We start from the raw sequence: 27,880 nt of genomic DNA on the forward strand, positions 1-27,880 counted from the left end.
ACAGATTTGGTCAGGGTAAATACTTTCTGTCACTTAAAAAATTATTATAAACTGCTCCCAAGGCTACAGTTTGAGAGAATATACTCTATTTGGCCATATTTTAAGTTGGCAGCGGCACAAAACAAGGGGGATCCCTATCCCATTGATCTTCACTCTTCCTATTGAACCTCTGACCTGTTACATATGGAATTTCCAATCACATTGGGGACTGAGCCTTGGTAATCGATCCCTACTCTGTTCCCTGTATGCGAATGATGTTATTATATATGTTCAACATCCTGATATTAATCTTGCACCTATTGTTCATGAGGTTGTCCAATTCGGGGAATACTCCGGACTTTCCATTGATTGGTCAATGTCAGAAATGTTACCCCTTACGGATGACTGCCAGGCTCTGTCACTGGATTAACCTCTAAAATGGAGCCCTGATGGTGTACGATACCTCGGGATCTGGGTCTCCCACAATTATGATGATTTTATCTGCAGCAATAACTGCACCACTCTTGAGAAAGTCAACTCCCAGGAGGAGCGCTGGCTATGTCTCCCGCTTTCCCTATTAGGGAGGATATCCTTAGTTAAGATGGCGATGCTTCCTAATTTTTGTACCTCTTCTCTAAACTCCCTGTCCAGCTCCCATTTTTTTTTTAATCAATTAAAGCAGGCATTATCTCACTTAAGCTGGAGATGTGGCCAGCCTAGAATACTTTGGGAAATTGTAATACGGTGATTACAATCTGGTGGCCTTGTCCTGCCTGATTTCCTTACTTATTACCTGGCTGCACAGGCTCACTTTTTAAAATACCGGATCATATCGCTGATCACGCCCACCCATGTCAGGGAGGGACTGGCTATAGCTCATATGCACTCATTGTTGGGGCAAGTCTGCATGTTGCCACAAACCATGCGGCACAATGTTGATGTTCGGCCATCACCAGTCAAGCCTAGTGGGGGCTTTGACATGGACTCAGCTACTTGAGCCGATACTCACCCTTTATCCCCCTTAGAGACAATCCTATGCCTATGCTGATGCCCACTGGTGAAAGCGCCATGAAGGGACTTCCCTGACAGATGGCCCTACTGACAATGGGAGATAGTTTTGTGAATAACACATTTATCTCTCAGCAATCCTTCTGTTTCTGCCAGTGTGTGACAGCCGTGGCACCGTTCTTCTACGGTGGACTGTGGTCGTGGTTTGGGCAGCAGTATCCACATTCCCAACTGCACCACTGTAAACTAGTAGGCTCCCTAGAACTTACATAGGGAGGGTGGGCACAGGATTCTCTAACTCTTATTTATACATCAACGAACTAATCTCAGCCATAAATGCGCTTCCTGAGGCCAGACATAAATGAGAGCCCTGCCTGGGTTTTGAACTCACATATAAGATATGGACGTATTGCTGCCAGCAATTTACAAATGCCAATTTAAACTACAAATATAAGCTAATACAGTTTAAATATTTGTATCAATACTCCTACACACCTGCTGGAATTCCACAATTTGCTGCAAATGTTAGCTAATGTCGTAGATGTGGCCTCATTAATGCTGACTTTATACATATGTCATGGCACTGTCATGGCATAGTTCCTTTCTGGCATGAGATATTTCTGTCACTTTCTGAGATTCTTGACATCCAAATCGCACCATTCTCTCAGGTTGCCCTTCTGGATGACACTTTGGTGCTGCCAACCCCCTGCTGACGTCTTGCTCTATAATATTAGTGCTCGCTATGGGATGCATTGGTATGGTCTGGATCCAGAAGACAGCGCCATTGGTCTTGCACTGGTTACACAACGCAGCATATTTCCAAAACATGTTTGATCAGGATGTTGAATTAGCCCCCTTCGTCTTGCCCCTTGAACATTTGGACCCCATTTCGATCCTACTCTTGGTGCAACACTGGACTCTCTTCTTCCTCCTTGCAGCTCGAGAGTGTTTCCCTCTCTCCTCCTTAATCCGCATAATTGCTTCACATCCAATTTTCAGTGTCCTCACCTTGTACTACCATTGTTGGAGGCACTTCTTCTCACTGTATCTATATCTGTTGTGCATGCATTGATTTCACTGTATTGACTGAAACTATAGTTATATGGCAAGCAACTCATTAAACAAAGGTGCAACTGGCAGGGAGGTAATGGAGTGGCGGGACACAGGAGAATCCTGAGTGGGGGGAGTTGTGTGTCTCAAAGATTAAAGCATGCACATTAAGTACACACGACTGGTATAGTGAAACTGCAATTGGCTATTCTTGTAACACCTCACGGTGGCTCATCGTAGGTTATTATTGCAGCCCATCAGTTTTGCTTCCAACAACAAAATGATTGTTGTGGAGCAAAGCTATGCTCAAAATTATCCTCACAGGAACATGAATCACATAATGGATAGGGACAGTGCACCCTCCGGTACCTCTCTAAATATAATAAATTGTCTGTGCCTTACTGCACTTCTGGATCATCCAGGTACAACTGTCCTGTACAAAGTAAGGTGTGATTAGCATTTGATTAGCGAAGAATGATGTGATCTGTACTAATTATGTGTATGCAATTCCAAGACATGTAGCCTAAATTTACACACACATCTAAGTATCAACATATGTATATAAATATATTATTATTTGCTTCAACTAAATTCACACTCACAACTATTGTAATACTAAATCTAAGAGATAAACATGAACTATTTCTGAGTCCAACTCCTCACATTATAACTATAATAGAATTTAAGTATCGAACAAACAAATACAAGAAGAAAATGTTGTTATACAACTCAGTGCACATTGCAGTGTTAAATTAATCAATGAATTGTCCATGAATACTTTGCACATTTCTTAAGTATCCATTAAAGAAGTCAGACAAACGTTCTTCCTAAACAGGAAAGATATTTGTAGTCCAAGGTCAGCTTGAGCAATGCCATTACACTGAGGCCAAATACCCTAACATTTACAATGAAACCATGACATTTTACAGTGGAACAGTTTGTCAGATTTTTGATTTCTTGAGATAAATCCTGGTAGTAGTTTACTTCACCTTCAAATGCTTGTTCAAGGGAATTGTGTGAGTTCTCATATCAGATTGAGATAAAAGTTACCACAGTAGTACCATCTTTAGTGAACACTGCATCGGGTTTCCTTAATTTACGTTGACTATTTTTGATATGAGGTTCCCTATGTGTAATCCAACTACATCTTTTTGCTCTATCAATGAAAAGTTCTAGGATTTTATTGTTTCTTTATTCTTATGATCTTTGTTTTAGGACATGCACCTGATACAATAGCAATTGTTCCACATACATTTTTACAGTATCTGCAATAAACAAATGTTCAATCTCTTCCTCTAAAGATGGTGATAGAGATCGCAGGTCACCCGGCCAATAATTTTCACCATACACATACCAGGCCCATATTTTTCCAATTTATCATATACATTAATCGGGTGACCTATCAACTCTTCTACCAGCCACCCTGGTTCCTTCCTATTTATTTCTATTGTACCCGATTTACCAATCCACCGTTACGGGTACCTAAGATCCACAATGGATCAGGGAGCTAGCTGTAAAAGAAAAGCAGGCAATATACGAATATCGACTTTATTTCTCTTACTTCATCAAATAACCACAGACTACTGGGAAGTTTAAAAGTTTATCTTAGAAATCAGTTTCTGAGTGTATACATTTTACAACGAGAAGGCAATCTATAATCAAAATAATGAAGAGCACGTAACCATATGAAAGAAAAACTAAGGCAAACATTTATGAGTCTATAGGAAAATTATAACAATGCGATCTACTAAATAGATTTTAGAAAATGGATCATGAACTAGACATTTACTGTTTAGAAAATTACTGCAAGGTAAGGATTGGAAATCCTATACATCTATAGGAGGGGAAAAATAGAACACGCTATAGTTCTAGCATCATTTCATTAAATCAGATTTCAGGAGAAAATTATATACCACAGTTATGATTCATAAACAGAATGGAGAGAATGTGTTCTAAATGGTAGGGAAACACAGGAACATGCTAAGGAAAAAATATACTGTGTGATTTTTATAGTAGGTACTAACGCATGCGCAGAAGCAAACCCTCAAGCGGCGGCCATTTTAAGGACACGAGTTATTCGTATTAGTAAACACATAGGCAAGCATCACTAAGATACATGCATATCCAAAATAAAGGAAATTAGTAAAACATACGGGTTGTATTACAGGATTATAAGTTATTCGAGGTTCATGATTTAAGCAAGTCGCGTAATATGCGAAAACTTGCTTCATCAATCCCCTCTTTGATGATATTTACTATCATCACAAACTAATGGAACCAGATGCCAACTTCTCACACTTTGTGCATTTCGATTTCTTCCAACATCCAATTCAATTTCTCTTTCACATCTTTATTAGGGTGAGAATTTTTCATCTTTTTGTAAATCTGATTATTCAAGTCTTCCAATTCAAGTTCATCCACACTCCGTTTCACACCTCTTTTATTCACAGCGTATTTCTTAGTATTTTTGCGGCATTTGCAACAGACAAATATGAGTAATATGATGAAACCTATCACTCCAATTGGCATCAGTACCTTAAACAATAAACTTTTACCTAAATTAGCAAACCAATGACCTACAGCGGAGAGACCATCAGTAAGTCTCTTCCAGGCACTATCAACCTCCAGTGGTTTGAGTTCCTTTTCCAAATTAGTAATGTTCTTTACGTACTTTTTGATTTGTATACTTTTGTCCGGTATGTAAGTGCAACAATGTTGCACTTTCAACATCCGGCAGACTCCGCCCTCTTTTGCTAATAAGGTGTCAAGCGCAAGTCTGTTCTGCAAAACCATTGATCTGATCGCAACCATTTCGGTATTGACCAACAGGAATCTATGAGCTGTGTCAGTAGACAACACATCCACTATTGTGGATAATTTACAAATTCTGTGTGTGTTCAGAACCACTCCCACTCCAGGTATCAGTGCACTAAAAATACTACCCATTATTTCACCTACGCTTTCTCTTTTACTACGCACTAAGCCATAGGTTCCCTATGTGTAATCCAACTACATCTTTTTGCTCTATCAATGAAAAGTTCTAGGATTTTATTGTTTCTTTATTCTTATGATCTTTGTTTTAGGACATGCACCTGATACAATAGCAATTGTTCCACATACATTTTTACAGTATCTGCAATAAACAAATGTTCAATCTCTTCCTCTAAAGATGGTGATAGAGATCGTAGGTCACCCAGCCAATAATTTTCACCATACACATACCGGGCCCATATTTTTCCAATTTATCATATACATTAATCGGGTGACCTATCAACTCTTCTACCAGCCACCCTGGTTCCTTCCTATTTATTTCTATTGTACCCGATTTACCAATCCACCGTTACGGGTACCTAAGATCCACAATGGATCAGGGAGCTAGCTGTAAAAGAAAAGCAGGCAATATACGAATATCGACTTTATTTCTCTTACTTCATCAAATAACCACAGACTACTGGGAAGTTTAAAAGTTTATCTTAGAAATCAGTTTCTGAGTGTATACATTTTACAACGAGAAGGCAATCTATATTCAGAATAATGAAGAGCACGTAACCATATGAAAGAAAAACTAAGGCAAACATTTATGAGTCTATAGGAAAATTATAACAATGCGATCTACTAAATAGATTTTAGAAAATGGATCATGAACTAGACATTTACTGTTTAGAAAATTACTGCAAGGTAAGGATTGGAAATCCTATACATCTATAGGAGGGGAAAAATAGAACACGCTATAGTTCTAGCATCATTTCATTAAATCAGATTTCAGGAGAAAATTATATACCACAGTTATGATTCATAAACAGAATGGAGAGAATGTGTTCTAAATGGTAGGGAAACACAGGAACATGCTAAGGAAAAAATATACTGTGTGATTTTTATAGTAGGTTGCGGAAAGCATGGAAAATTAACGTATGCAAAGAAATGTCTTTATTAAAGCAAAGACAGGAAAATAGAAGGTGCAGTATAGAGTTTTCGCACTATATTTACCTAGAAAGGTGTGCAGACCAACCCTGGCCACGGATTAGTCAAGGACAGGAAATACCCCAAGGAAGTACAGTCATCTATGGGACAGCAGGTGCAGATTGGACACCCCAGGACAGGATAGGAAAACCAGATTAGGATCAGGACAGGACCACCAAGGCACGACCAGCACCCGCAGTTCGGAAGCAACGCCTGCGCTCCACCCTCTCTGCAGCTATCAGTCAGAACCCAGATTGGGTTAGCGAACTCCCCAGCAAAGTGCTCCGCCAGCACTTAAGGTTTAGTAAAACCTTAGAGTCTATTGTTAAATTCGGACAGAGTGCTCCACAGCGCTCTGTATTCAGTCACTTATTGAGTGCGTTAGGTCAGTGACAGGTCAGCTATTCAGACAAGTCGGACAAATTCTCCAGCTAAACCTAGGCTAGTTATACTGTTTTCGGGTCAGTGTATCACCCCCCAAATGTTGCAAGTGTCAGAATCCCCAATTTCGATTGGTCCCCAGGTAGGATAGGTCAACACACCAATCAGAACAAACTTCTACAAGCTCGTATTTGCATTTTATGGAACCGCCTAGTGAATTTGGGGTTCCCATGACCTATTCTACAGAATACAATAGCAGAATATACAATTGTTGCGAATGCAGTACAAATTCTGTTTCTCCGGCTGGGTGAAGGTGCATCTTCCCAGGAACATCTTGGCAGAGACCTTCAGTTGGCATTTTGTCAATGCCACAGCTAGAGTTCGGTCATGCGCAGACTATCCTCTTAATATGGAGTCTTGAGCCTTGCATCAGACCCTCAATACCGCGGTACATGAAAAGTAAGCGAAAACAAATTAAAACATAGAAATAAATGAATTCACCATATACCATGGAAAGCTACTTTATACTTCTCAAATCAGAAAAATATACTATTGCATTATAGTTAGTGCAACAGACGATAACACGAGAGCATCTGCACAAGCTTCACCACGTTATAACACTGACAGCTAAATTTTAGATGCAAGCACGCATGCGCATATTTTCCCACCAGAACTGCAACTACGTCACGTCACGTGAGTGTGACTAACGCATGCACAGAAGCAAACCCTCAAGCGGCGGCCATTTTAAGGACACGAGTTATTCGTATTAGTAAACACATAGGCAAGCATCACTAAGATACATGCATATCCAAAATAAAGGAAATTAGTAAAACATACGGGTTGTATTACAGGATTATAAGTTATTCGAGGTTCATGATTTAAGCAAGTCGCGTAATATGCGAAAACTTGCTTCATCAATCCCCTCTTTGATGATACTTACTATCATCACAAACTAATGGAACCAGATGCCAACTTCTCACACTTTGTGCATTTCGATTTCTTCCAACATCCAATTCAATTTCTCTTTCACATCTTTATTAGGGTGAGAATTTTTCATCTTTTTGTAAATCTGATTATTCAAGTCTTCCAATTCAAGTTCATCCACACTCCGTTTCACACCTCTTTTATTCACAGCGTATTTCTTAGTATTTTTGCGGCATTTGCAACAGACAAATATGAGAAATATGATGAAACCTATCACTCCAATTGGCATCAGTACCTTAAACAATAAACTTTTACCTAAATTAGCAAACCAATGACCTACAGCGGAGAGACCATCAGTAAGTCTCTTCCAGGCACTATCAACCTCCAGTGGTTTGAGTTCCTTTTCCAAATTAGTAATGTTCTTTACGTACTTTTTGATTTGTACACTTTTGTCCGGTATGTAAGTGCAACAATGTTGCGCTTTCAACATCCGGCAGACTCCGCCCTCTTTTGCTAATAAGGTGTCAAGCGCAAGTCTGTTCTGCAAAACCATTGATCTGATCGCAACCATTTCGGTATTGACCAACAGGAATCTATGAGCTGTGTCAGTAGACAACACATCCACTATTGTGGATAATTTACAAATTCTGTGTGTGTTCAGAACCACTCCCACTCCAGGTATCAGTGCACTAAAAATACTACCCATTATTTCACCTACGCTTTCTCTTTTACTACGCACTAAGCCATTAGTGTTTTCATTGCTTCCAGCAATTTCCTTCACATGGTATATTTTCGGGAAGACAATGCCAAAGTACCAGCTTCCATACCAGTGATCCGGCAATTTGAAATAAGCCTTGTTTCCACATATATAATAAATTCCGGGAAACACAGGTTCTGACCCATTTTTGAAACCCCAACCTCCAATTACCTTGTAATTATGCTCACATTGACTGGAACCAATGAAAATGTTATTATAATAACTAGTCTTCTCGCGGTGAAGACAGAGTTTCCCTTTTCTTTCAAAATCCAGCAACAAAGCAGGACCACTCCCACCATTTGAGGTGCTTTCCATGTTTTCAGCCCATTTAGGAGTTCTTTGTCTTTTATCATTTGCCTTTCTTTGGAAACTCTCCCTTCTTTTCTCTGCCATGTTTAAAAACATTTTTTCTTGTTCATGTAATGAACAGGTCAAGTTATCTCTGTGTGCTTCATTCAAGTCTATGGTACCTATAGTCAGAAAATATTCTCCCATATAACGTGTAACGTCACTTTTAGTATGTACAGGATTCAGATTACCACGTGTAGGAAGTTCAGAAAATATCACGTCTGAGTTAGAATAGTAGTACTGTAACGGTCCTCTTTTATAAAATAAGCTAGCTAAAATACTACAGGAAATTCCATAGGTCAAAGGTAGGTGATGATAAGTCACGCCTTCAGCTACAGAAGTAGGTAGCTTCATGCAGACATAGCAGTCTTCTATTTCCATAGTTTCTACATAGTGCACTAAAAGATTAGCGAAAACATTTAACTGTGTCTGGTTCTTAACTCCATGATAGTGTAGTCCTTCCTCATCTGATGCTTCTAAGTCTCGTTTTGTTTGTCTGAGTGCCTTTTCACGTCTTTCTACACTTCGTGTTGTCAGTTCTTCAGTGTCAGGGGTCACACTTTGTGTAGGGTCAATATTAGTATTTTTGCTCACCATATAAGGAATGAAAACTGTTAGTCCTATCCAAAATATTAACACTATAGCTATGCTACATATACATACTCTGCAGCATGTTTTGCAACAACTGCGTCTAGGCCTTCCATTCACATTTGATTCAGACATTTTCGTTCAGAAGAAGATTTCTCAACCCCTCTTTGTAACTTTGCACAGGTAGCTTACCCTGCACAACTTCAGGTTGGTTCGTCTTCCTCGGCAGAATAATCAGCTGTCTGTTCTTCGTCACTTTCGTCAGTTATATCAAGATCTTCAAATTCCTCCAACACTAAATAAGTCCATTCAGGATCTTGGTATTTTCCGTTCAGTCTTTTTATTCGGTCACTCCTCCTTTGTGAACTTTCTCCAACTTGCTCTGCAATGCGAGGACTTTTCCTTCTTTCTGCAAGTTTCTCCTCTACTGTTTTTATTCTCAGTCTCAGTCTCTTAATATATCTTGGTTCGATATGTTTCTTTTTCTTAAGTCTTTTAGTTGGCACTGTGATTTGGCTTTCTTCTAATGCTCTTTTATTTTCGTTTGTTTGTGGCACTTCTGCTTTTGTTTCTTCCCTTCCTGTCTGACTAGTTCCAGGTCTTATTTCTATTTCTTCTGCCTGGTTACTAAGCTGGCCTTGTTCAGGTGTATTCTGATTTTGACTTTCGAGCGTCTCTGTTTCTGTGTCCTGAACACGTTCTTCTAGTTCTATCTGATCCTGTTCAAGCACTTCGATCCCTTGATTTTCTTCTGCTTGAACCTTTTCACTAATTCTTATCTGTCCCTTTTCAATTTCAGGGGTTTGTGGAGGTGTATCGATCACTTGCTCTGTCCCTGTCTGACCTTCTTCTTCCTCAGACTTGACGTGAATCTCAATAATCTGAGGATCTTCGCCTGTGCCTATCTCTTCCTCTCTATCCCACTCTCTATCTGCATAGGTTTGACTTCTTGTTCTGATTGGGTCATTAGTCAGGTCGATTATGGGTATCCAATCATCTTGACTGGTGCTCGGTTGTTCGTCATCAGCTACTTCAGGACCAACTTCTGCAGACCCCTCAGCTGGACAACCTTCAGCGTCAGTTTTCTCGTCTGGAATCACCTTCTGTGTATGGCTGGCATGGATCCACTTTGGAACGCCGGCACACTTCACCGCTGTCGTGGTCACCAGTATTATTTGGCGTTGTTTTCCCCACCTCGGTGCAAGGCAACTCGAACGAGTATGTTTCTTGAGTCTAACCCAGTCGCCAGGAACCAATTTGTGGACTGGAGTTGTTGGATTGGCGATGGCGTCTTCCCCAATCTGGCGAGAGATAGAACGCACTTGGTCACCCAGTTGCTTACAGTACACAAGTACCAAATCATCAGAAATGTTTAGCAGTTTATGTCCTGGTACCCATGCTTGTCTCATCACTCTTCCCATCAGGATCTCATGAGGGCTCAGGCCTGTTTTTCGATCTGGAATACTTCTAAGTCCCATCAGAAAAAGAGGTAAAACATTTATCCAGTTCATGCCCGTAGAGTCACACATTTTTCCTAACCTTGATTTTATAGTGCCATTTATTTGCTCCACCACTCCAGAAGACTCTGGACGATATGCACAGTGCAATTTTTGTGTGATCTTAAATGCCTTACAGAGCTGATCGATTACCTCATTCTGAAAATGTTTTCCTCTATCTGATTCAATTGTGACTGGAACCCCGAACCTAGGTATTAATTCTCGCAGTAAAAATTTGGCTACGGTTAGGGCGTCATTCTTTTTGGCAGGGTAGGCTTCCACCCATTTTGAACACAGGCAGACAATGACAAGGACATATCTCTTTCCCTCACAGCGTGGCATTTTGATTAAATCAATCTGTACTCTTACAAAGGGACCTCCTGATTTTCCAATTTTTCCCAATTCGACTACTGTCCTTTTCCCAGCGTTAAACTCCTGACATGTTAAGCACCTCTGGCAGAGTGACTCTGCTACCTTCCTGAACTTCGGATTGTACCATGTTTGTTGGAAAACCAGAACCATGGCATCCCTACCAGTGTGTGAATCTCCATGTATCAGTCTGGCCATAGAAGCAAGCAGACGTCAAGGCAACACAGGCATACCATTTGGGCCCACAATGACACCATCCTCACTTCTCGGTCGACAACCAAGTTTCTTCCATTTTTCTTTCTCTTTTTCTGGCACCGCATGCTGCCAATCTCTCAACTCTTCCCAGGTAGGCACCTCTTCAAACACCATAAGTTGGCAGCTGTTTCCAGGTCCCCCCAGTTTAATATTTACAGACATGCGATTTCTGGCACAAAGTTGAGCCACTTCATCAGCAAATCGGTTTCCCAAAGTTATAGGGTCAATGCCAGATTTATGAGCAGCACATTTGACCACTGCCAATTCTTTTGGTAATTGGATTGCTTCCAGTAAATCTTGTACAACTTTTCCATTTCTGATGGGAGTACCTGAAGAAGTCAGAAACTCCCTCTGTAGCCACAATTGGCCAAAGTCATGCACAACTCCATAACAGTACTGACTGTCAGTATATACTGTTATTCTTTTGTTTTTCCCAATTTTACAGGCTCTTATCAATGCAATCAATTTGGCTACTTGTGCAGACTTTACTCCATATAAACAGGAAGCTTCTTTAATTTCGTTTATAGAGACTACAGCATAAGCAGCACTTAGGCCTACAAGTTCGTGTCTCATACATGAGCCATCCACGAACAGCTCCTCATCTTCTACAGGCAAAGGTATTTCTTTAATGTCTGGGCGTGGTTTAGTACTGAATTCTGTCAGATCTATGCAGTCATGTTCGTCCTCTCCCTCGGCTTCCATAATCATTGAGTCAGGGAGCAGGGTAGCTGGGTTCAGGATATTACACCGAGTAATGACCACATTCGCAGCACCCACGAGAATCCTCTCGTATTTAGTCAGCCGACTAGGGGTGAGATTCTGGGTCTTAGTTCTGGTCAATAAAATCACAACTGCATGGGGAACATACACAGGTACAGGATGTCCCATTACAATAGATTCACTCTGTTCTAGACTCGTGCAAGTTGCAGCTACTGCTTTCAGACATCCGGGTAATCCAGCAGCCACTGGATCCAAAGTGGCAGAAAAATATGCCACTGGTCGTCTAGTCAACCCATGCTCCCGAGTTAGGACTGACAGTGCACAATTATCTTGTGTATCACAAAATAGTGCAAATTCTTTAGAATAGTCAGGCATCCCTAAAGCAGGTGCTGTACACAGACATTCTCGTAATTTAGTGAATGCTGTCATGCCCTCATCATCCCATTCCACTGGGTCTTTTGCTCCTTTCTTTGTCATTTTTATCAAAGGTTTTGCCAGGACAGCAAATCCCACAATCCATTGCCTGCAGTAACCTACCACTCCAAGGAACATTCTGATTTCTTTCTGAGTACGGGGTAACTGCATGTTCCAAATTATTCTGACTCTCTCAGAAGTGACTTTTCTGATGCCTTTTTCTATCTGGTGCCCCAGATATTTCACTGATTTTGTACAGAACTGCAATTTGTCAGGGGACACTTTATGTCCCTTTTCACCTAGGTGAATCAGTAAAGCAATGGTGTCAACAACACAATCTCTATGACTTTTAGACGCCACCAAAAGGTCATCTATATATTGCACCAAAACAGATTTTTCCTGGTAACACTAAAGATTCAAGGCACTTTTTTAGAATCTGATTTACCCTTGAGGGACCCGATTCCAAACGTACACGTGACTGTCGAAAGCAAATGAGAAAAGAAATTTGCTATCTGGATGCAATGGGATCGAAAAGAATGCATGACATAGGTCTATCATGGTAAACCACTCAGCATCCCAGGGAATCTGATATAGGATCACTGCTGGGTTTGGAACAATAGGACAACAAGGAACCACTATTTTGTTTACCTTTCTCAGGTCCTGCACTACCCTGTACTTGCCACTAGGTTTCTTGATTCCAATTATGGGTGAGTTACACGGACGACTCATCACTTCTTGTATGATGTTTGCTTCTAGCAGTCTTTTTATTTCAACGGCAACTCCTGCTCTCACTTCTGCACTCATTTTGTAAGGCTTGGTATTGGGATAAACTGCATTTTCTTTCATGGCTATTTGTATTGGGTCTACATTTGCCATTAATCCTACATCCTTTCCTGTAAAGTCCCATACTTCTGGTTTCACTGTCTTTTGGAGTTCTTCAGGTAAGTCCTGTATAGTCATTTGTTTAATTGCTGAGTCTGGTCTAATTTACATTAATTTGTATATGCCATCCTCGTCTGGGGTTTGAATTTCGACGCCTTTTGGTGTGCAAAAGATGGTGCAGTTCATTTTGCACAACAAATCACGTCCCAGTAAGTTTACTGGACTGGTATCACAAACTACAAATCTATGCATTTCTTTGAAATTCCCTATTGTGATCTCCATGGGCTCAGTAACTGGGGTACTAATCAATTGATAAGACACACCCACTACTTGGATTGCTTCTCCCGAGAGGGGTAGGTTTGGAACGTCCGCTGTTCTCACAGTAGAACGGGTAGCACCAGTGTCCAATAGAAAGGTGACATCATTTCCATCAACCTTTCCTTCAATGTATGGCCCTGACTGGCCTACCGGCAAAGAGGCACCAAGAACACACTCCTTGTCCTCACCTCTCAGGCCCCGTCAGTATTGGTCGTCACAGAAAAAAGTATCATTCAACAAAAACTGCGAAGTTGCTGCATTTCTATTCTCATTGCCTCCCCAGATCTCTATGTCATCACTGTGGTCATTTTCCTTTATAATTTAGTTTTGGCGCTCGGGGCAATTGACTTGCCTTTACCTGATGCTGAGTCTTTCTTGGTTTTTCATTCTGCGTCTGTGGAGTTAAATCAGGGGTTTGGGTATCATCATGCTGTAAATATGGACACTCGTCTCTCCAGTGCCCGATTTCTCCGCGCTGGTGGCAGGGAAATTTCTTTTTAGCTTCCTCTCTGCTCATTTTTACCTTGGGCTTCCCTCCACCCCCAGAGCCTTGATTTTGGGTATTCTTGTTCATTTTATTCATTTGCTTTTCCTGTTGTTCTGCTAGCTTCACTTGTGCCCACATAACCTTCTCCTTTAAGGCCTTTCGCTTATCTGCCATCTCGTCCTCACAGTACTTTCCATACCGTAAGACCTCATCCATTTTCTTAGACTGCCAACAAATCTTATTGTCTTTGATCCAATGGCAAATTTCGGGTCTTAAACCGTTTACAAACCTGTAAATGAAGTGGGTCATGTCCTTCATCTCGATGTTATCTATTCCACTGTAAGTTTTGAACACCTGTAACAGTCTCTCATAAAAGGAGTGCACAGACTCATCCCTTTCCTGCGTGGTCCTATCTATTTTGGTCCAATCAGTTTCCTTTGCAGGCAACTTCTTTTTCAGATGTAACATGACCTGGTCATATTTTCTCATTACCTCATCAGAGGGAGCACCTGTTACAGGGTCCCTATCATACTCTTTGTTGGGCCAATCAATGGCAACCTTGCATTCGGTCCATAAATCCACAGGAACCACAATGTCGAAAAACCCATCCAGGTCTTTCCACAAGCACTTTTGCACCTTTACAAACCTTTCCACCTGCCTGTACCAGTCCACAGGCTTTTCTCGTAATTTTGGAAAGTCATTGGTAAAGGACACAATATCCTGTCTGGACCATGGAACGTGCACGTATTTTCCACCTGGCACTTCACGCATAGGGTATAACTGCTCAGGTTTGTCAGCTTCCTTGAGAACGAACTCAGAAGTCGTCTGTTTAGACCTGGCCTCATCTTTCTTCTTTGCCCATCTGGCTTTCCACTTTTCTACGTCTCCCCATTTTTGCAACACTGTCAATAATTCTTTAACCTGCGCCTTTTTCCCTGACACATTCATATTTTCCAGATCTTTGTCTGAAAAATCTGCTCTATAGGGTTTCTGCAGTGGTTTTGATTTTGAAATATCGATTCCCATACTAGCTGCAGTGTCTGTTAATTTTTCATGGAGCACTCTGGTGTTTCGGGTAAAAATCTTGCCGATAAACAGCAACTCTTCTTCAGAATAGGTATGTAATCTGTCAAACCTACATTTCCTGCCATTAGCTCTTCCATTTCTATTCTTAACTTGAAAATATCTAAAGGTTTCGACTGAGGAGTTTGTTTTTCTAACTCTCGACTTCATCTTTCAATCTCTTCAGGAGTCACCAATGTGACACTCTTGGTACCCGAAGTCGATTCCATTTGAATCTCCCTCGTGTTGAAAGGATTATGTCTTTTCTGTAACCTTTTTCCTGCACCCCTAATGGGCAGATCCATTAGCAAGACCTCGGACTCACATTCACTGGTCTGGTCATCCACAATTAAGGGCTCCGGTCTTGGCTCTGCTACAACTGGAGTAATAACTGGAGTCTTCGGACTTCCCTGTCTATCCCCATACAGCGGAACCACTGGTCCAATAGTTACCGGGATTGTCAAGGCTTCAGGACTTGTATTTAACTGGGAGATCTTCTGAATTATCTCGGCTCTCTGCTTAGCTAAAGCCTCTCGTTCCCTGTCCTCCAGTATCCTATCTAAAGAATTGTCATGTAATACCTGCGGGGTCAAAGTTGGGGCATAACTCGGGGCAGTGGGATGTGTCTCACTTGGTCCTTCACCGTAATTAGGTTTTGGGAACAGACTTCCTGTTCCTAGGGATCTTGGTTCCTCCTCAGACGGGGGTCTTGAGAACGGAATTCCTGACGTTGAAGGCCTTGCCTCACCCTCGTAGGGAGGTCTAGAGCAGAAGTCTCTTTCTCTCGAATATCTTGACTCCCCACTAAATGGTGCTCTTTGACAGATATCTCTAGCACCTAGAGATCCTAGCCCCTCATTATACGGAGGTATTTGACAACCCTCTCCTACACTTACTGGTCTGGCCTCTTCCCAGGGAGGAGGTCTCCGTGAATTATCCCCTTCACTAGCGGGTCGGTGTCCTTCATTATAAGGAGGCGGACTTCTCATAAACATGTCATCTAATAATTCATCATCCGACTCCCCAATGGGCACCCAATGTTTAAATTTTTCTGTTCTCTTCTCTCCTGCAGGAGGACCACCCATTGGCATCATTGGAAACAGTGCTTCTACGATCATATTCTGTCTCCACTGTTTCATCTTTTTATCTCTGGTCTCTTGTTTCAGTTTTGGATAAAATTTTGTTAACCCTTTATCCATTCGTGGCTTGTCTCTCTCAAAAGCCTCGATCTCCCATTCCTCTAAATCTTCGTACTGCATTAATCTAGGTCTGGGATGTAAGTCATTCATTCGGGTTCTCAAATTAAATAGAATCCTGCCATTGAATGTACCTTCTAACGGAAAAGCCAAAATTCCGTCATCCTTGGTTTATTCCGCCCAGTTTTCCAACCATACACACGAGTGGTACCCTTTATCAAACATCATGAAAGATGCGGGAGTATTAGGTGAATGACAACACCTTCTCTGGTTTTAATTGGCTTGTCCTTTTTAAAATAATTCTTCACTTTGTTTACAAGGGATAGTTTTCTCTTATTTCCGTACATAATGTCGGTTTTATGTCCTTTCCACTGATCGTTCTCAAACCCTAAATGTCGTGGATCAGGTCTAGTATGCTGTCTATACGAGTGCCACATACGATTTCTGCTAGTGACTTTGTTTACAAATTACGTCCAATCCAAGTGCGTTTTTTATTTTCGCGCAACCAATGATGTGCACGGTTTCAAATAATCTCGACCAATGGGTGCGCGGCCTTTCGCGAGACAGGTTCTCACGCTTCGGCACTCACCCCTCCTTTACAATTCCAGCTCCGCTACACACCCGCTGCGTCTACCAATCCTAGGGCGGCACAGAGTGACGTCAGAGCAGCTCCGCAACTGACTCCCTCCCTCACAAGGTAACGGAAACTTAATTTCTCTCTAAAAGTGCAAGTGCTTTGTTATTTTACAAACAAATACACATTCGCCACTGTACCCAAGTGTCTAGACAGCAAAGATTTGTTTCACTGCAAGTAAACTACTTCCATTTACTTTTCTCTCACTACGGATAGATCTCTTCTGCCTACCCTTCGCGCAAGCATTAGGGAACCTGCTACTTCTTTTGACTTATCCACTTCTTTCTGGGATACATACTAAGTCTAAAGTTTCACCAGCGAACCCCTCTGCTATCACCCAAGCTCCGACGAACCTGCTACCCCTTCCGATGTGACCCTTACTAGGTTTTTCTCTCAATAGAAGTTTTGCCAGTGATCTCGTCGCTATCATTTATTCAAGCACACATTCAGAAAAACCCTAGTTAGTGCTTCCAGTTCTGCCTAACCTGCACTAACTTTCCTTAGGCCAGTGACCTCAACGCGAAGTGGATTCTCCTCACCACTCGCTATTCAACTCCCCGGGGATTCCTAACAAACATATAAACACTTTACTAACGAGTGGGTTAATACATATATCAGTACAATAATAAGAAAAACAATTTAAAACATTTCATAATTTTTCAAAGCAAACATTTCACGTGATTGATCAGGCCACAGAAATTGTTTACCCTTGTAGCAGCAAGAATATTAGCAGCATCCAACCTATCTGGCTTAACTAGTCCTACCTAACTTTAACTAGTCCCTAACCATAACTCTGCTACCAGAAAATTACTGATAGAGATCGCAGGTCACCCGGCCAATAATTTTCACCATACACATACCAGGCCCATATTTTTCCAATTTATCATATACATTAATCGGGTGACCTATCAACTCTTCTACCAGCAACCCTGGTTCCTTCCTATTTATTTCTATTGTACCCGACTTACCAATCCACCGTTACGGGTACCTAAGATCCACAATGGATCAGGGAGCTAGCTGTAAAAGAAAAGCAGGCAATATACGAATATCGACTTTATTTCTCTTACTTCATCAAATAACCACAGACTACTGGGAAGTTTAAAAGTTTATCTTAGAAATCAGTTTCTGAGTTTATACATTTTACAACGAGAAGGCAATCTATAATCAGAATAATGAAGAGCACGTAACCATATGAAAGAAAAACTAAGGCAAACATTCATGAGTCTATAGGAAAATTATAACAATGCAATCTACTAAATAGATTTTAGAAAATGGATCACGAACTAGACATTTACTGTTTAGAAAATTACTGCATGGTAAGGATTGGAAATCCTATACATCTATAGGAGGGGAAAAATGGAACACGCTATAGTTCTAGCATCATTTCGTTAAATCAGATTTCAGGAGAAAATTATATACCACAGTTATGATTCATAAACAGAATGGAGAGAATGTGTTCTAAATGGTAGGGAAACACAGGAACATGCTAAGGAAAAAATATACTGTGTGATTTTTATAGTAGGTAGCGGAAAGCATGGAAAATTAACGTATGCAAAGAAATGTCTTTATTAAAGCAAAGACAGGAAAATAGAAGGTGCAGTATAGAGTTTTCACACTATATTTACCTAGAAAGGTGTGCAGACCAACCCTGGCCACGGATTAGTCAAGGACAGGAAATACCCCAAGGAAGGACAGTCATCTATGGGACAGCAGGTGCAGATTGGACACCCCAAGACAGGACAGGAAAACCAGATTAGGATCAGGACAGGACCACCAAGGCACGACCAGCACCCGCAGTTCGGAAGCAACGCCTGCGCTCCACCCTCTCTGCAGCTATCAGTCAGAACCCCGATTGGGTTAGCGAACTCCCCAGCAAAGTGCTCCGCCAGCACTTACGGTTTAGTAAAACCTTAGAGTCTATGGTTAAATTCGGACAGAGTGCTCCGCAGCGCTCTGTATTCAGTCACCTATTGAGTGCGTTGGGTCAGTTACAGGTCAGCTATTCAGACAAGTCGGACAAATTCTCCAGCTAAACCTAGGCTAGTTATACTGTTTTCGGGTCAGTGTAATACCCCCCAAATGTTGCAAGTGTCAGAATCCCCAATTTCGATTGGTCCCCAGGTAGGATAGGTCAACACACCAATCAAAACAAACTTCTACAAGCTCGTATTTGCATTTTATGGAACCGCCTAGTGAATTTGGGGTTCCCATGACCTATTCTACAGAATACAATAGCAGAATATACAATTGTTGCGAATGCAGTACAAATTCTGTTTCTCCGGCTGGGTGAAGGTGCATCTACCCAGGCACATCTTGGCAGAGACCTTCAGTTGGCATTTTGTCAATGCCACAGCTAGAGTTCGGTCATGCGCAGACTATCCTCTTAATATGGAGTCTTGAGCCTTGCATCAGACCCTCAATACCGCGGTACATGAAAAGTAAGCGAAAACAAATTAAAACATAGAAATAAATGAATTCACCATATACCATGGAAAGCTACTTTATACTTCTCAAATCAGAAAAATATACTATTGCATTATAGTTAGTGCAACAGACGATAACACGAGAGCATCTGCACAAGCTTCACCACGTTATAACACTGACAGCTAAATTTTAGATGCAAGCACGCATGCGCATATTTTCCCACCAGAACTGCAACTACGTCACGTCACGTGAGTGTGACTAACTCATGCGCAGAAGCAAACCCTCAAGCGGCGGCCATTTTAAGGACACGAGTTATTCGTATTAGTAAACACATAGGCAAGCATCACTAAGATACATGCATATCCAAAATAAAGGAAATTAGTAAAACATACGGGTTGTATTACAGGATTATAAGTTATTCGAGGTTCATGATTTAAGCAAGTCGCGTAATATGCGAAAACTTGCTTCATCAATGGTTTTACTAGTGTTTAAGACATTTGCTCTCAGCATGCACGCCGTTACATATTAGTCTAACCCAGTGAGAGTCTTTGCTTCTGTGTATGCCATTTATAGTTTAAATGACAGCTTAGGAACCAGGGATTGACATAATATTTAAACTTTTTTTGCTGGCTTGGGTCCTATTAGTACATCATGTATTTTGCTGTTTTGTGTATGAGCTGTGTGAGGATCAAAGTTCAATTCGAGGTATCTCTTATTGTCACCTGGATGAACGTTTTCAATGTCTTGTTTCTCGAATTGTCATGGTCTGCAGTTATTTACCTGGATTTTGTCTCTGTGAGGATTTATGAAAAAACTGTGTCCTTTTCACATTTGGTTTTAGGCCTGCTATTTTACTGACTTTTTCAATGATCTTCAAATGATTACTCATTCTTTCCCATGTCCTACTGAGTACTGCTATGTAGTCAGCAAAGGCCAGAGTGGTGATTTGCTCAATAAGTCCATCTGATCCAATTGTGGAGCCTTTCTCGTTTTTCTGAAGATCGCATATTAGAGGGTGCATGGCAATATTAAACAATAGCATGGATAGTGAGTCACCTTGTATTACTCTAGATTTCAATATTCTTTCTGGTGTAGATTCATTGCTTTTACCCTTGAAGAACGTTGATGAATCTGTGATTCAGACTTTTATTAGATCTTGGATGTATGACGGAACTCTCTGTCTCTTGAGACTCTGTATAATGTGACCATGGCTGACAGAGTCAAATGCTTTTGAAATGTCTCTGAACACCACTGCAAGAGATTGTTCATTATTTGGTGCCCCTTTTGTGATGTTTTGTAGCAGTGGCAGGTTTTTGAGACATCTCTCACTTTCATGAAGCCCTTTTATCTTGTATTCAAATTAATGAAGGAGGTAAGTCTTTTGGTCAGTATTTTTGTAAATAGCTTCATGAATTCTGTACTAATTATAATTGGTCTCCAATTGCTTATTATGTTTAGTTCATTGATTGGTACATTATTTGATGTTTCTCATTATTTAGCCAGGTGAATATTATTCTGGGGGCCATCCCTGTTAATTTTCATGAACATTATTTAGATAATTTAAGCCAATATTAGGAGGCTCCACTGCTTTAAGTTGTAGTCTTCCAATGTTCCTCCCAGTGAAGTATTTACAGTATCAAATGCCCAAGTGCACAAGGAACCTCATTTGGAGCATGTACATGCATGCATATGTACATACATACATACTGGTGGTCCCTCTAAGCTGCTTCCTTCCTGCCTGCTCGCCGCACCACAGCACTTCCACTACATCCTCTCTTCTGGGCTAGGTAGTATCACTGAAGGCCCTGTCAGACCTTCCCTACTGCTTCTTTCTTGTCTCCTGTTGGTTGCACGTCCTCTTTTTACCAAGGTCTTCACTCAGACTGGGCTGTGTACATCCTCTCCTGCTTCCTTGGTCGTGTTTCTGGAGGGGAGGACATAGCAGGGGGCATAGATGGATCGTAAATCATTGTTAGCAATGGTCCCAGGTTCAACCAAATTTTCTAGCAAAGCCACTGCTGTTTCGTCCTACTCAGGCAGCTTTAAGTTTACAGCACTGCACCCTCTTAGGCTCCTTTGAATGCCCCAGTCTATGCTACTGGGTACATGGGTGCACTTACACCAACAAAGGGGCTCTGGGTTCTTGGCCATCTTATGACTCTAACCTCTTGAAGCCTAGTTTGCTGACTGGGCTTTAACTCTACTTGACACTCTATTAAACATTACACAAAAACACTCCTGGAAAGGGGCTATTATTATTATTATTATTATTGTGAAATTTATAACGCGCTCAGTTACCCAGGGGCATCCCGGCGCAGGACACAGCGAAGGAAAAAAAAGACTCAAACTCAGCCATTACACCGGAAACAGATGGGTCTTAAGGAGTTTCCTAAAGTGCAAGATGTTAGGCTCTGAGCGTATCTTAAGGGGCAGGGAGTTCCACAGTGCCGCTACTTGCACCGAGAAACGCCGGCCACCCGAACGAGCTCTTTTCACTCTGGCTGACTGAAGCAGGTGTTTTTGGTCAGAGCGAAGAGCCCGTGTGGACTTATATGAACGTGCCATATTAATCAAAATGGAGGGGCCCCTCCCATGCAGGATTTTGTGTGCAGTGCATAAGGATTTGAATTTCACCCGCTCCTTAACAGGGAGCCAGTGAAGAGTTTTCAGGGCCGGAGCAGCTGATTGTCTCCTAGGGACCATCATCAGCAGTCTAGCGGCTGCATTCTGAACTTGTTGGAGGGTCTTAAAAGTCGACTCCGGGGCACCGAGGAACAACGCGTTCCCATAATCGAGTCTAGACAAAACAAGACCACGGATCAGAAGTTTCCTTGATGAATCAGGGAGCAACGGTAACACCTTGCGAGCTGACCGCAGCAGGCCAACACAAATCCCCGCTGTCTTCCTGGCATGTGTCCTGAAGGACAGATCTTCTTCCAACCATACTCCTAAGCTCTTGATCTCCTTCTTAGGAGATGGTGGAACGCCCAAGGACCGGGGCCAACAACTAGCTATGAGTGAAGGCCTGGATTTACCAAGCAACATCAGCTCAGTTTTTTCTCCATTGAGCTTCAAAGCAGAGTGGGACATCCACCGATGTACATTGGCAAGACAGTCGTGGAGAACCTCAGGTCGTTCCGCCAGCTGGGTCAGACCTACTACCAGCTGAGTATCATCAGCATAGCTGATGATCTTCACACCTGAAGGGGAGACCACTCTTTCAAGTGGAGTCATATAAACATTAAATAAAGTAGGGCTCAAAGATGAGCCCTAGGGGACTCCACATTGAAGAGGGAACGAGGTTGACTGCTCTGCCCCTTCCCAGACTTGATAAAAACGGTCTGAGAGGAAAGACTCAAGCCACTTCAGGGCCATTCCCGTAATGCCCACCTCTGACAGACGTTGGAGGAGCACCTGATGACTAACGGTGTCGAAGGCAGCACTCAAGTCCAGGAGGATCACTGCCACTGACCCCTCTGAATCAAGAATGCTCCTTGCTTCCTCCACCACTGCCAATAAGGCCGTGTCCGTCCCCTGACCAGGGCGAAAGCCAGTCTGGGAGTCTCCCAACAAACGATGGAATTCAAGATGGTGTGAGAGCTGGCGATTAACCAATTTTTCCGCAATTTTAGAAAACCCGGGCAAAAGTGAAATGGGCCTAAAATTGGCCAAATTGGAAGGGTCCAAGCCCGGTTTTTTCAGCAGTGCTTTAACAACTGCTTTTTTCCAACTCTGGGGCACCGTACCCTGAGAGAGGGAAAGATTGATAAGGTCCGTAAGCGGGGTGGAAAGAATGTTGGCCACTTGTTTAAGCCATTTCATAGGCACCGGGTCACTAGGCGACCCACTCTTCATTACTTTCAGGACTTTTACAACCTCTTCCTCTGTAAAAGGGCCAAAGGAGGACAGCTCAAAAGGGCATGTTACTGGGCCAAACCCCACCTCCAAGATCTGTGACGTCACCGGCAAAGAGGACAAGATCTTCACTATTTTAGAGTGGAAGAAGTCTGCCAACTCCTCACATTTTTCCTGAGGGTTACCATGCACGACTGGAGGGACCGGAGCCTTCAGAAGATCCTTAAAGATTTTAAAGGATTCCCCTGAGGAGTTACTCGCCCTATCAATCCTGTCACTGAAGTAGCTAATTTTCGCGTCCTTCAAAGCAACTTTGTATTTCCACATGGCTACCTTATAATCTTGCCGGCTCTCTTCATTCCACTCTCTCCTCCATGCCCGTTCCAATCTTTTACAGATTGTTCTCAGACACCTAAGTTCAGGAGTGTACCAGGGAGCGGAACCAGTTCTTCTTTCCCTGGTAGGCCTTTTCTTTTTCGGTATTATTAGATCAAGGGAACTAGTCAGCCAATTTTCCACGTGCTGGTCAGCTGTAATTGGGTCAGAGACAGGAGGAGGACAGGTTCTCGCCAACTCAACCGCCCAGCTGTCCACTGGCAGCCTAGACCATAGCCGCTCAACTGTATACCGTCTGGGTACAGGATCTCTCCCCTTCTCCAACTGCCACCTAAGGGGGACTAGGCAATGGTCTGTCCAAGGAAGCGCCAGGGGCGGCAGGGCCTGTAGGTTCTCTGAATTAGAGAAAGCCACATCCAACTGGTCTAAATGCTTAAAAAGAGTTGTCCGAATTGGATTACTTCCGTGTGCTAGGACAGATGAACCTAGTATGCCTGCTGCAATAAGAGAAGCCACTGCAAGGGAAAAAACAAGCATTGGGAAACCCAATGGGACTGCCCTTAGCAGCCGGGGATTTCTTTTTCAAACATATGTGATAGACATTAAATGTGTAAAAAAACAAGTACAATTGTCGTTGTCTAAAGATGGCATGCATGTCTACACACAAGTAAGCAAAAAAGTCACATCACAAAAAGAAATAAAAAGCCATGAAATCATAGTACAAATGATAGTAGAGTTTGGCTTATCAGCTCTGGCACTGAAGCAAACTACTTTTTGGTCAGAGTTGCACATGTACAAGAGCAAAATGCCACCACTCACAGTAAAGACAGCCAATGGCTGAAGTGGGCTTACGCACTGCTCAATGCGATATGTTGTAGTGGGTAGAACTTAAATGTAGATGCCACTTGAATGGACCAATGGATCCAGAGCATTGACTGAAAGCCCCTCTATGAACGTATTTATAAACTAAAACAGTCTCCAGTACAGACCTTTAAAAAAGTATGGCTGACTTAAGAAGTAGTGATAAACTGATGGCACTTGGCACCTGAATTCTTCACAAAGGGACTGGAAGTGGAGAAAATAGAGAAAGGCCAGAACATGACACCACAGAGATCAAAGTGATAGAAATATTGGTAAAAAATACCTCTACATTGCCCAGTGTGTAAAAGCCCATTTCACCTTTAAGTACATGAAGTAAAGGATAAACAAAAGATAAAGCCAAAAACATACATCTTTATTGCAGATGGTTGACTAAGACAGACAATAACACATAACAAGGATTGGCTTTGCCAATAGGTCTTGCCTATGCAAAAGGTATTGGCTTTGCCAATGTCTTTTAGCCATTTTGTATAGCAGAGTGGATGTGCAGAAAGGCTACAAGTAAAGTTAGATGAAAAGCGCTGTGGTGCAACCAGCGCTGGTCATGTCATAGTGCTTTTTATGGTGGGTAGGGCAGGGCATTTCAAACAATGCAGTAGGAGATAGGGGAATTTGCAACGTGGACAATGAAGGAGGATGTGTGAGAGAATTTGCAACATGGACAAGGGGAGGTGGGAGGGGAAATTTTCAACACTGACACCTTGGGGGAAGGGGTACTTTGCAACACGGACAGCGGGGGAAGGAATGGGATTAAGAAATGACAATGGGTGGTGGGACACGGACAATGGGTGGTGGGAGGGGAAAACATTACACAGACAACAGGGGTGGGGATTTGCAACACAAACAATAGGGGGGCTGGGAGGGGGCAATATGCAACACGAACAAGGAAGGTGAGGTATGGGAGGGGTAAAAAGTAACAGAATATGAGGGTGGGGTAAAAGCAACACAAACAGACAACAAGGAGTGCGAGGGGGTACAAGCAACACAAACAATATGGGTGCGAGAGGGTAAAAGCAACACAGACTATGGGGGTGGGAGAAGATAAAAGCAACATGGACAACTGGAGATTGGAGGCAATTATGGCAACATGGACAACAGGGGTGGGAGCAGGTAAAAGCAACACGGACAATGGAGGTGGGAGGGGAAAAAAGCAACATGGAAAATGAATGATTTGAGTGGTAAAAGCAACATGGACAAGGGGGGCAAACAACAATGAGCAAGTAAAGATAGGAAAATAAGAAAAAAAGTACCTCAGTCTCAGCATGAGCAGCAAAGGAAGGAGACGCATCACATCTGTACTTGGCCCATTCTCCAGATGAAGGAAGCGGAAGTGAAGCCGGCAGGCACTGCACAATAAGAGACAGAAATTAAGAGTGCCAATGAATCCAACAAATAGTAACCAGTAGGCAGGCTCCCAGACACTTATTCTATACAATATCTCTTGCAAGTGAGGGTGCATGCAGTGCATGCGATGTTGTAGGTGAGACCTAAAAATACTAATAAAATTATGAAGCAGGTAAGGATGTTTATAGTAAGCAGGTCTTGAAAATGACGATCCAAACTGCATTTTTAAATTGAAGGAGTTTGAATGTAAATTGTCTCCATTGCTATGTGAGATTTTGAAGTCATAATCAAAAGGAATTTACATTGGTCAAATTATTCTGGAGGGCACCAAGTCTCAGAAACAAAGATAGTGTAAACTGGAATGAAGTATTAGATCAATAAGATCCTCGTAACTACCTATAGTAGATTTACCTTAAAAAGGGCTCATCACGAAGCAATTGCGGTAGTGAGCTCAATCGGAGCGCTAATTAGACTATGGTAACACTCTTTACCTGGGCCTGCCGAAATATCTTCTAGAGAGATTGCAGGTGGTGAAAAACGAGGCAGCTCGCCTCCTTTTGAAACTACCTGTGAGAGTGCATATCTCCCCACATTTATGAGATCTACTTTTGGGTTCCGATCAGGAAAAGAATTGTGTTCAAGGTGCTGGTGCTGGCACATGAGGCTTTTTACCAAATGGGAGCGGTGTACCTTAGAGCCAGGTTCAGCTTCCATTCACCCAGCCGAAATTTGCGATCTGCCAATAAACTATTGCCAGTGATTCATAGAATATGTAAGACCAGAACAGGAGGTAGATCATTGGCTTTTCTCTGTGCCACTGCTTGAAACAAACTCCTGTTATCTCTGTGGTCTATTTCTAATCGTTCAGCCTTTAAAAAAACAGACTGCAAACTTGGCTTTTTAATCAAGTTTGACCTATGATTCTTTTCCTTGATCTTTTGCTACTGCGCCGGGACACTCTACTGAGTAGCTGTACGCCTTATAAGTCCAATATTTTCATCATCATCAACTATGCTGGGGAGGAATTTCAAATATACTGGCGTAATTGAAGTAATTTCTGTAATTCTGCATTACTCTTTGTTGTCGCGTCATTATCGATAATTATGCAATTACTCCTTGCGTAAATAAGAGTAATTTGCGGGGAAAAATCCACATATTTGCTGAGAGCAAGAACCCGCTCATGCTCGCTATTTGTGTTCTCTTGCATTTAGCGCTGTTTCTTAGCTCAAAGTGCATCCCCATGTCCATTTTGGACTCAAGAGTGCATTTTCTGCTAAGAAAATAGAGTAAATGTTGGAAGTAAATTTGGGAAAATTTTACCCCAACAGCAAATTTAGTGAGTGCTGCTTGCACTCGCTATTTGTGTTCTGTTGCATTTAGCGCTATATCTAATTGGAAAATGCATCCTCATGTCCATTTTGGACCTGCTCTCTCCCCCAGCAGCTCCGCTGTTGTGCCGCTGTTGTTGACGCTGAGAGGTGGCTGGTAGGTGTTCGAGCCTTGCCTTTACTTTTGCCCACCTGCCTCATTGTGCTTGTTGTGCCCGTTTTGTCCTTGTGACTCTGGCTGTCTTTTGTAATTATTTGTAATTGCAATTACTGTGCTGTTATCTGTGCCTGTGACCTTGTTTTCCGTGCCCGTTCTCTAGCCGCCCTTTTCCCGCTGCTGCTCCTCCGCGGCCCCTTCCCCCTGCCGTCCCCGCTCCTGCCTCCCAGCGGAGTTTCCCTCCCCTTCCATATTTAATGGCTGCCGCTGCGAGGGTGAGCAAGCACGACCTCTGACCTCTGGTCGGAGACCTGCTCTCTCCCCCAGCAACTCTGCTGTTGTGCCGCTGAGATGTGGCTGGTAGACGTTCGAGCCTTACCTCTGCTGTTCCACTGTTGCCCGTCTGCCTCGTTGTGCCCATTTTGTCCTTGTGACTCTGGCTGTCTTTTGTAATTATTTGTAATTGTAATTGCTGTGCTGTTATCTGTGCCTGTGCCCTTGTTTTCCGTGCCCGTTCTCTCGTCGCCCTTTTCCACCACTGCTCCCTGTGGCCCCTCCCCCCTGCTGTCCCCGCTCCCGCCTCCCAGCTGAGCTTCCCTCCCCCTTCCTTATTTAATGGCGGCCGCGAGCAGTGGGCGTGCTGCCGGCGTGCCAAAGGCAAGCCCGTCAGCACCCGTCCACAACCCAACCACGACGAGTACCAGGGACCCTGGGTCCCCGAGCATCCAC

This window comes from Lissotriton helveticus, chromosome 9 (genome assembly GCF_964261635.1).
Source record: "Lissotriton helveticus chromosome 9, aLisHel1.1, whole genome shotgun sequence".
NCBI lineage: Eukaryota > Metazoa > Chordata > Amphibia > Caudata > Salamandridae > Lissotriton > Lissotriton helveticus.